This window comes from Euprymna scolopes, chromosome 16 (assembly GCF_053919585.1).
Source record: "Euprymna scolopes isolate OS-2025 chromosome 16, ASM5391958v1, whole genome shotgun sequence".
In the NCBI taxonomy this organism is placed as follows: Eukaryota; Metazoa; Mollusca; class Cephalopoda; order Sepiida; family Sepiolidae; genus Euprymna; species Euprymna scolopes.
The window spans coordinates 55,999,407-56,011,452 of NC_136497.1; the positions used below are offsets into that span (position 1 = coordinate 55,999,407).

At 30.8% G+C, this 12,046-nt stretch overlaps 1 long non-coding RNA gene across 1 annotated transcript in view; it reads left to right on the forward strand.

Annotated features, from left to right (window-relative positions):
* LOC145295974 (uncharacterized) overlaps positions 1 to 12,046 on the forward strand; it is a 114,138-nt gene that overhangs the window by 74,908 nt on the left and 27,184 nt on the right. The window lies entirely within an intron of this gene.

Here is a 12,046-nt window from a genome sequence, read left to right on the forward strand (position 1 = left end):
TATACACAAAATTGGCGGAGGAGTTTGGTAGAGTTCTCAAAGGTCAAATCGTTGAACTTTGGCCCTTTAACAGCAAAATTTTTGACCGAAAACGGATTACAAAGATTTTTCTAAATGTCAGTACCCTGTATATCAAATTTCGAGTCTGTAGACTTAAAATTGAAAGAGTTATTGCGTAGGGAAATGTACATAAACAGACACACACACAGACAGACACTTTCACTTTTATAGATATATAGATTAATTGATTCCCTGCTCTAGTCGGGGACTCATCGCAATGTACCAGAAGGAAGCTTCACATGCCTCCCTGCACAATACATCCTAGTCTATATTGCATTGTAGAGAACCTACTATTGATTTTATGAAATTATTTTTATATATAATGGCTTAAATTAAAGTTTAAAATGCAAGTGTCAAATATCATGATTCAATTGTGCTCTAAACAGAAACATTCATTTTGAATGGGTCTCTACTGTTGATTTTATGTGCCTGGCCTTTCTGTTTGTGCATAGATAATGGTTTGAATTTAAGTTTAAAATGAAAAAATCAAATATCATGGTTCAGTTGTGCTTTAAACAGGAACATTCATTTCGAACGTGCCTCTATCATCTCAAAGAGCCTATTATTGATATCATATGCCGGGCCTTTCGACTTGTATGATAATAAAACTTCTCAAATGCACTTGTGATGTTAGACTGTATAAGGTGTTAACTTTGGTTTAAATCACCTGTTTCTTCTTTCATTGGATGTTTTTGATTATCAATACTTATCGAAGACATTTTGATACAAAACTTATCTAAGAACACTGCCAGATACATAAAGTATATTTGTGTGAAATTTAATAAAAATTATCCAGCTGTTTCAGAATCCATAGGAAACAAACTCACACACACACACACACACACACAAAATTTCTTTAATATAATAGTAGAGATAATGATTCCTTATTTATCTAATATAATTCCACTAGCCTGTATGTGACACAAGTTGGTTTAATGTGGGGAGTCCAGCTCCCCTAAAAAAGGAGACACTTAGGATGAGTACATAATTAGCCATGATCAAATCAGTCATGAACTGTTCCCTACCCAACTCTTAAAAAAGAAAAGACCAGTAAAGGAATGTTTTCTTTGTTTCTGAACGAAAAGGTAATGTCAGAAATGGGGGGGGGGTCCTAAACCCAAGTGTAGCAGATAATCATCCTTAATCTAGCTTGAAGGTGAACTACAATGATTTGTATGGATTCATAAAATAGATAAAACAGTGATATTTATCTTTTTTTTTTATTTCTTAGTAAGAATAAAAAGATTCGTCTGCTCAGTAAATTACTGAATGTTACAAGTGTTACAAAGCCGCTTTCTTCATAAAATACAGAAACACAGATTATAATCCAGACTTCCAAACAAAAAAAATGTTTTCTGTATTTCAATTTTTTATATTAAAAAAGTACTTATGCAGTTTAAGATTATATTAAAAAAGTACTTATGCAGTTTAAGATCGACGACTACTTCAAGTATTTCAGAAATAAATAAAAATAAAGAAATACTTGATTAACTTAAAGATTTGTAGAAAAATATTTAAGAAAGAATTTTTTTATTATTGAATGTAGAAGAGTATAAGAAAGCTATATATCAACTTACCCACATTAGAATTTTCACGGCCTGCTGTTCTATCATTGTCGCTAAGCAACGACATGGAAAAAATGACTTTACCGATGAGAGATAAATTAAAATAACGGTTTCGATTATCAGTAATTATCAGGGCTATGCTGAGATAAAATTTAACTAAGATCACTCCCAGACTTATACATTAAAGTTCTGTAAATTTTAAAGAAAATCTGTTCAGCCGTTTCGGAGTTTATAAGGAACGAATTCACACACACACACACACACACACACACACACACACAAAGTTGCATTTATATAATTGTAGAGATATTAAATGAAAGATGAGGAATAAGTTATATATAACTTTATTATATCATCAGAACAATAAGGAAAAGTTCAGAGAAAATTTAAGAAAAATCCTCTTAATAGTGTTGCGTTTTTTATATCTTGATAAGTTTTGCTTTGTTGGAGATTTACTTTTTGATAACATAAATATCATCTATAATATAAATCTCACCTTTCTGTTCAAATGTATGTATGTATGTATGTATGTATGCCTAAAACTTTCGACAGAGGAGACGGATTTTCACGAGATTGGTATTGTTTTGAACGACAAATATCGAAAAATTGGTCAAAAACATTAATTCTTCACCCTCAACTGGGCATGTTTCTACAGGGAGGGGTCGCTTTTTTCGTTTTCTTTCGCGGGTATTATTCAAAGTCAACCCCTCTTTTCGACTGACTAGACCTAATTTAAACATTCATCACTTCCTGTTTGGCAATGGGCGCAACAGCAAAGATGTCACTTTTTTTTTTCTTTTTTTTTTTACGTTCTTTTCCTCCCAATTCTCATAAGCAGGATTTCCATTTTGTCAAAGGAAAGGTTTACAGATGTGAGTACACAGCTTTTATATCAAAGACACAAGAAGGATAATCCATTGAGTTTTTTTTTTTTTTTTTCTTTTTTTTTCCGTGTATGGGATTCCTTAGTCCAATTTAGGTGAACATGCAAAAAAAATCACCAAATTTCAAAGATAAAAAAAAATATATATTTCCGGTTCTTAAGCAGAGAGAGAGAGAGAGAGAGAGAGAGAGAGAGAGAGAGAGAGAGAGAGAGAGAGAGAGAGAGTGTGTGTGTGTGTGTGTGTGTGTGTGTGTGTGTGTGTGTGTCGGCCATTTTTTTGTTTTTTCAGAAGCTATTTTTTTTAAGTACAGAAATCTGCTGTTCGACCCACCCCCGAAAATAATACATTTTAAGTTGTCAATTTTTTTAACAAGAATTAGATTAATAAAATGATAATAAAACATTCATCCATAATAAATTAAGCAAATGTTTAACAAAAACAATTTTGCTTAACGAGCAATATTTTATTTGTATTAATGTTTTTAAATTTCCAACAGTAAGAGGTCCATTCAACTAGAAGTTAATGTTAAAAAAAAACTAAAATATTAAGCTACAAGTTATTAATTCAAACATGCACTCAGTGCTTTTAAAAAACATTTAGCAGCATTGATCAGGTAGAGTGGAGTCATGAAAAAAAGATAACACTCCAGAAAAAATAGTTGCCTCCAAAATTTCGAGTCAGCATTTTTTAAGAGAAAAATTATCTCTTTGTGTTCCAATAATGAAAACTTTATCAAAATACAATTATTAGACTATTTTTTTTTTTTTTTTGGAAAAATTGCATTTTTGCAATATTAGAGATCCAAAAGGTCAAGATAAATATAGAAGAAAGATCATATATGAATAATTATGTTGAACTTGAAAAATACTAAGTCATTAAAGAAAAATATTATAGGATAAAATTATCTCTAAGTATCTATAAGATAGTGTGTGAGTTATTTATTTTGTGTGTCACGCTTACATCCGAGTGACTGTCATTTAATTGTTATGGACTTCCATTTCTTGTAATAAATAATTTTATCAAATAATTTTACCTTCATAAGTTTCGATTTTGGTTTCGATTATAGTTGAATAAACTCAAGTTATATATATATATATATATATATATATATATATATATATATATTTTTTTTTTTTTTTTTTTTTCATGAGTTTTGGTTTCAGTTTCAGTTTCAATCTGCACCCAAGTCATATAAATATATTTTTTATTTTTGAAATTACAATTTTATAATATATAAACATCGATAGAACATTAACTCCATAATAATATACATGTAATCTGCAAGAATTAAAATATCATATTTAAGCGTACTTTACAACTGGACTACGCCGTGTGTCCCTGCTAGCTTAGATACTTTTGCAGTTTTAACAAAAGAGCTATCATATCATAGCGTCTACATAATGCCAACATCAATATATTACATATGAATGACTCTCCTGTGGAATTTCCACTGGTTCTGCTAGTGACTAAATGATTGTTTAACGGATTTTATTGCTAGGAAATATCCAGAAACATTAAATTAGAAATTTCTTACTCAGGGGAAGCAACTCTTGCAAAAAGCAATTATTGTTTTTTGTTTGTTTGTTTTTCTCGCGCAATCAGTCTTTAGTATCTGTTCCGGCAGATACTGCAATCAAAGACCATTGTCCTTGTGGCAATCAGTTTCTAATCCATATAGGGGCAACCCTATATACCAAGAGCTCCTGCTTCCCTCCTCTCGGGGGAGCTGGTCCCCCTCTCCCCTCCCCCCTCTCCATATTAAAAAGCGGCCTTGTGCCTAATTTGCTCAGTGGGAAAGCAAATAAATACAATCAGTTTTTATTTTTCAGCAAAACGAATACTGATATTTATCTTTCTCCAAATCAAAGTTTTTTTTTTTGTTTTTGTTTTTTTTTCTTATATTTGATAATAAATAATTTTTGTTACAATCAAAGTTTGCCTTGGCAGGATTTTCCATATCTTGAAAACTTTGTATCAAACTCTGCCCTCGTGGTGAGGCAAGTAAATAGGCACAAGACACCAGATTACATAACTCTTAATTCATATGTAAACAAATGGTGCTTGTCCAAAATGGCCCCTATATTAAAAAACAAAATTAAAGAAAAATCTGTATGCCACATGTGCCCATGACAGAAAAAATATCATATTCCAAAAATCATATAAATTAACCAAGTAGTTTTATTTTCATAAATAAAATAATTTTTAAGCAATTCATGTAAATTTGTAGGCATTGCAACAAAAAACCCGCAAGTTTGAATTATGTTGAGTTATCTCCTTTGTTATTTAAGCCTATTTTCAAAAGGATGTTGCAAGAGTCTTTAGTTGGCCATAAAGTTTGATTTTCTTATTTAAAAATAAAACTACTTGATCAATTTATGTGATTTTTGGAATATATTTTCTTTTCATCATGGGTATGTACATCATACAGAGTTTGCTTTATTTTTGCTTTTTAATATAGGGGAAATTCTGGACAAGCACCGAGCTAATGCTCACTCAACTTTTTTTATTTAAATTTGTTTTTTAAAATAAACTTCTCCTTTCCTCCTTACTGTCTTAGACAAGTAATTGTCAAAGAAAAGAAGACGGGCACTGTTTTACAATTTGTCATCGTGCAGAGGGAGATAACTCTCGTTTACTAAGAGATTCGTTCATTTTTTTTCATCTCATAATTTAGGACGCTCGATCTGATATTTTTTTTATTAAATCAAAGCATAAAAAAAAGAAAGCTGTGACGATTTTTTTTTTATGTAACAGAGTTGATAACATTAATAATACAAAATGTAATCTGTATGCGACTATTAAGAGAATCGTTTCTGTTTTCATATCATAATTTACAAAAAAACAGCCTCTCCTGCCTTGACAGAGTACAAAATAGACTTTGTGGCTTAGTGGGGGATGCCCTTTTCTCTACCCTGCAACCTCTCTCCCACAGAAGAGACGTTGCGAGCCTATCCTTGTTTTATCGTTATTTCCATGGCAGGTGCTCATCTGAACTCCAATCTCTGGTCCCCCCTCGCCAATCTTTCACGAAAAACACTCGTCTAGCTGAATCCAATGTGAAAAATTTCCCCCACTCTATATCTGTGCCTAAATCAAAACGCGGATTCCATGAACAAAGCTTCTTTTAGAACTGCACACCTGTGGAACTCTGTTCCGTCTGCCTGCTTCCCACCGGACTACAACTTGGATGTCTTCAAGTCCAATGTTAACAAATTCCTAATGAACCGCCCCCTTACGTAAACACTTCATTAAATTTCCACACTAACGTAATGTACTTGCAATAACCCTTAGCCCTGAGTGGCTTCTGGGCCTTGATAAGTGATGATCACTGTGTAAAAAAAAAAAACAAAAAAAAAAAAAACAATGCAAACCAACAATATTTTCATTAGATGAAAACATTAAAAAAGAAGCCGCGGCAATTTTTTCTACATTTTTTACGACTACTTATTTTAATTAAAAAGTAAGGTTGTTAAAAAAATTAGTCTTTAACATCACGAAAATGCGACAAAAGGAAATTATAATCTTTCTCAAACAAAACTTTATAATAAAACAAGGATGAAAATATATTAAAAAAAAAAGGCTGCAGCATTTTTTTTTTTTTTTACTGAACAAAGCTTATAATATTAATAACATCAACAGCTAATTTTTAACATAAATAATAAATCATAGTTTGTTTTTGTTTTTTAATATATAAAAATACAATTCTTCTACAACTATCATCGAACTTTCATTTTTTTGTAAGGTTATTATTTTTTTAAAATCTTACTATAACATTTACTTTTTAATTAAAAAAAAAGTAGTCGTTAAAAAATGTAGAAAAAGTATCCGCAGCTTCTTTTCTTTTTAAATGTTTTCATCTAATGAAATATTGTTGGTTTTAGTGTCGTAAATTACATGAAAAACAGAAATGATTCTCTTAATAACCGTGTAAAGACTACATTTTGTATTATTAATGTTACCAACTTTACATTAAAAAAAAAAATTCGTTGCAGTTTTCTTTTTTTAATGTTTTGATTTAATAAAAAAAAATCGTCATATTGAGCGTCCTAAATTATTAGATAAAAAAATGAACGAATCTCTTAGTAAACGAGAGTTATCTCCCTCTGCACAATGACAAATTGTAAAACAGCGCTAGATGTGTTACTGGCAGGGGTGGGGGTGGGGGGTCGCCTGATGTAAAATACGCTAAAATATGATATTTTAATTTGTCCAGACTTTGTATATATTATTATAGAGCCATGATTTCAAAAGTAAAAAAAAAGTATTTAGGTGCCATCAGCTAGAATCGAAACTGAAACTGCAGCATTCAAAGCTAGTGATGTTACCACTGTGTACCAATGTGACACACATAAATCGATTAAGAATTAAAAAATAAAAATATATTAAAATGAATGTACAAAATGCTTAACGATTTTTTTCAATTTTGATCCCTTTTTGATCCTTTCAAAACTACTTTAACCAGACCCATAAAAGAACGGCGCGTAAAAAATACAATCATTTGAGGCTCCTAGCGCTGCAGTACTGCAACTTTTAGTTTCGGAAGAGATAGGGTTTAAAAATATGAAGACCGACAGATATATAACATTTTATATATATATATATTTATAGATTTATCCATTAATCACTGCTTGCCAATGTCAAACGCTTACTCGTGCTACGACATGAAAAAAAAATAAAATCTTATAAAGAGCACCATTATTCCAGGAGCAACTGGATTCATAAAAAACAATTTAAAAAAAAATACCTGACAGATATACCCGGTAAACCAAGTGCGAGAGAGAGATAAAAAGAATTGCATCTAACAGGAGAGTTGGAATCTTAAAATGATCTTTTAGTTGGAACATATGTGATAGCAGGCCCAGCTAGAACAAAATACTAAGAAAATAAAGAGCCAAAAAAAAAAAAAAAAGAAAGAAAAGAAAAAGAAAGAAAAAGAAAAAAGAATTAAAAAAAAAGAGCATGCTATGCAGAGTGCATAATCAACTGTAACATCTACTGCTGTTATTGTTGTTGGGCAAGTTAGACTTCTACATAGAACTCACCAAGATATGATTCAGTTTTGTTTGGTCTGCATGAAGACCTCTTTATTGGTTAGAAGTATTTATTCATTTGCAAGATTACATGTTTTTACCCTGACGCACAAAGTCAGAGGAAGTTGATCCAGAACGTGCTGTATGTAGAATAGAATTAACAACTTTATTGATTATCTTCATTAGGAGGACTTGTGAGAAAAAGGGTTCATATCTGAAGCAGTTTATGTTTATGGATGTAGACAAGACTAGAGATTGTCTTGTCTTGTAGAAAGGTAAAATAGTTCATGTGCGTACTGCATCCAAGTCCGTGTATCGAGATAGCTGTGTTAGATTTTTTATCTTCTCATTGATCCAGGGTCAAAGGCCAGGGCAATGTTGCACCCAAACAGAAGTGTGTTGTCAGGCAAAGTCAAGAAAAAAGAGAGAGAATTGAAGTGGATTTAACCTTTTATAAACTCAGTCACGTGGACAGCTAGCCTGAGAGATGGTTTCTGATAAGGCAAAAACACAGACGAAGTACAGAATAAGGACCCCAGCCCACTTCACAAAGAAAAGGACAGATTTTGGTTGATACTTGTTTAACTTTCATCTTGGCACATCTGAGCAGATTTTTACAACCAAGAGTGCATTTTTTTATATATTTTCACAACTTTAATCTTTAGATTGATATATTTATTTAAAAAATAAATAAATAATAATAATAATATGAACGAATGAATAATAATAATAAAAATAGTAGTAATAATAATAATAATAATAATAATAATAATAATTTTTTTTTTTTTATTCACGATCAAAATTGATTTTTTTTTTATTTTGGAGAGTTCGTTCATATATTTACAAAAAATTTTAATAAAACTATTTGAACCAAAATTTGAATTGATACGTTTATAAAAAAAAAAATAAACAAACAATAATAATAAAAAAACATGAATTATATGAGGAAGACCAAATGAAGACTTACAATTAAAAAGTTGATTTTTATGGATACTAGGGTGTGTTTTGGACGAATATGACATTTAAAATTGCTGCCAGCAAGTAGTTGTTTGCAAGTAAAAAATAAGTTCATCTGGTCTCATTTTTGTTTTTCCAAAATTTTATTGGGGGGAGGGGAGGGAGATCGCCATTGGATAGTACCGTCCACGCAAGGAAAGTTTTTTTTATCTATTTTTTAAGGAGTGGGGAATAGGAGGAGGGGAATGGCGGTCGCCACTCCCCTCTCCCGTGCCCCTCAATCAAATTATAAATGAGAGTAAAAAAGGTAGATTTGAATCCTGCCCCTTAAAAAAGCAAGAAATAAAAATCCACCTCCTATCTAATAAAACGCACTCTCCATAAAAGAATCAACCTTGGTCATGAAAAATAATATAATTCGTTTTTATTATTATTATTATTATTATTATTATTTTAATAATAAAATCAATACAAAGATTAATTAATGTTGTGCAAATATATAAAAGATGCACTCTTAATCGTGAAAATCCTCTTAAACGTGCCAAGGTGAAGGTTAAACTAGTGTCGACTGAAATCTGTCCTTTTCTTAGCAAAGTCGGCTGGGGTCCTTATTCCATACTTTATCCAAAAACACAAATAGATGATGTAGAAACAACATTGTTACGTTCACTCAAAATCATGTTTTAAGCGATGAATAAAATCTAGCCATTTTAGAAAATATATAATACTAGACTATTTAAAACAGGCAAAAGTTATAGCTCGTTGACTTGGAATGAGTGCTTTATACAAAACTTGTAGAGTAAATGTGGTATTATGGTCACTAATTCTTATTAATCTCTAACTGTGCAGCGAACAGATCTTATAATACTTAGTTCATGCACCTTATCATAACAGAAGTCAATACAAAATTTCAGCCAGATCATTCCAGTAGTTTCTGAGAAAATGTGGAACAAACAGACTAAGAGAAATATAATATAGAAGATGGCCGATAGTAATATTTGACAAGTTTCATAATATGAACAAGGGAGATAACCCCATTCAACTTCTTTTATTTAAATTTCTTTTCCTAAAGCAGTGATAAGTTTGTTTAAACAAACTGATGCAAGTAATAGCTAAAGAAAGGAATGTGTGCCACTTATTCCATTTAAATAAAAATCACTTTATGCCAACTGCAACAAATTATTTCAGCCTCTGCGGTTACACATTAATGCATTGTAACATTTTATTTATGTAGTGACAGCCAAAGTTTTATTACATAAAATAACACATTTTTTAATCTCAATTACTTTTTGAAAAGATATTTCTTTGTATAGATAATAAACATTAACGTTACTAAGAACAATGCATAAATCATGTTCATTCTTTTGATGGGAATCAAAAACTGAAGGAGAAAGGGATAATATGTATCCATATATCAATTGCTACCACCTAAACTCTATTCTATATAATACTAGCAGGCCACCCGGCGTTGCCTGGTTGTAAAATTTTATACTTTACACACCCTAGTATCCATAAAAATATTATACTTTAATTAATGCGAAACTGTTATTTATTATAAACAGAAATACCATAGGTATTAAACGTAACATTAAATTCCTTTAAAAAAAAAATTTAAGAATTAAAAAAAATAGAAAGAAACTGAGACATGTGCATGCAAATATTATATTTTTTCTAGACAGTTTATTTCTTGTAAAAAAAAAAAAACAACTCTCGAACTGAGATCGGAATCAAAACCTAAATTATAGTGAGTCAAGCACAATAACCATTAGACTTGCTACGATCTTTAAAAAGTGTTTTCAAACCTCATGAAACAGTTGACAAACCGATAAAAATCGAATTACCCACAAGTACCAATTTTTCCACTTTTAACCCTTAGCAGCCCTTTTTTCCAGATGAAAACTGATTAAAAAGTTTTCAACATATCTGAATACTCTAGATACCAAATTTCAAGTCTGTAGATCAAAAATTTGTTGCATATATAGGTTAAGAAATGTCCTCACACACACACACACACACGCGCACATACATACATTCTCACTTTTATAGATATATAGATTAAAAGATCAAATGCAATTTTTGAAGGTCAAACTGCTTTAAAAAAAAAATTTTTTTTTAAAGCCAAATTTGGAAAATCTAGCTTTAAAAAGACCAATCTGGCAACCCTGGATAAGAATATGAGTGACCTTTCTTTGATGTAGCCTCGTTTTGAAATATCATTATAATAATAACATATGATCATTGTTGTAATGATGCGAGAAAGGAACTTATAGTAAATTTGACATGCAGCAGTTCTTTAATGAAGAAAGAAGTAAATGAAACGTTAGATTAAAAAGAAAAATGAACATTTAAAAGAAACGGGAAAAAAAACAAAAAGCATCGTCTGCTAAGAGATGCTGGACTAAAAGAATAAATTACAAACTGTCTCTTATAATGTGATTTTATTACTTGTATTGGACTATGTAGCACAATATTACTTTCTGAGTATTTATTACTACTTATTTAATTCTATATTTAAAATACCATGGAGACTATTTTCGTAGAAACATTAATAAACTCATATTTGCGGATGTTATTGGTTTTTCTGTTCAAAACACTAACTTTTTGCACTACCCAAAAAAATATCAGCTTTATCAAAACATTTGTTGATTAAATATCTTTCTCATTAACCGTGGAATTTCCATGGATTTTACTATTTCTATAATAAAGAACAATGTATGTGTCTATCACACAAAAGTTTACGAGTTAAAAACTGCCAAGCAAATCTATTTCAAATATTTAGGGGAATTGAGAAAGCAAATAGCAAGTCAGACAACCTCTTCAACCTTCAATCTATTTCCATAATGAGACATTTTCTTTTCTTGTTCTGCTTTCTATACCAATTTATATACATTTTTTCCCAGTGTTAAATGTTTACTTTTTTTTTCTTTTTTAACCTCATTAAATCAGACAAGTCCCACTGTGTCTTAAATCTACAAGGGCTGCTCCAAAAGTAAAGCATTATATTTTTTTAACTCAAAAAGTTGAAGAGCTATGAAGACGGGAGTGGTACCATTAAAACAAGTGATCTTTTGTGCTCCAGAATTGATTTTTCTACATAGTGATCATTATCATTCTCAGTGCACTTTTGCCAGGAATACAATAACACATCTCTGCTTCTGATGCATGTCTATGACAGGGGTTGCTTTCTTAGAGTCTCACACCATCAATATCTGCAACAGAGAGATGAAACTCTCAGGTCATGAATGCATAAGTTCAGTCTTCAAAACAATGCAATTTGCAATGCCCTCTGATCCATTTAGGCAGAATAAAAAAAAAATGAGACATTACTCTTGGAACACCCCTTGTATTTCCATAATGAAACATTTTCATTTTCTTCTTTCTATACCGATTTATACATTTTTTCTTCTACTGCTTTAAAAAAATTTCCAGTTTAAAATGTTTTCTTTCTTTCTTATTTCCTTTTTTAATTTCACCGATTCAAACATTATTTTATATGACTATGGGTATTAGTGCTGTGATGTTACCCCCACTCCAAGTGTTAGGAAGTTAA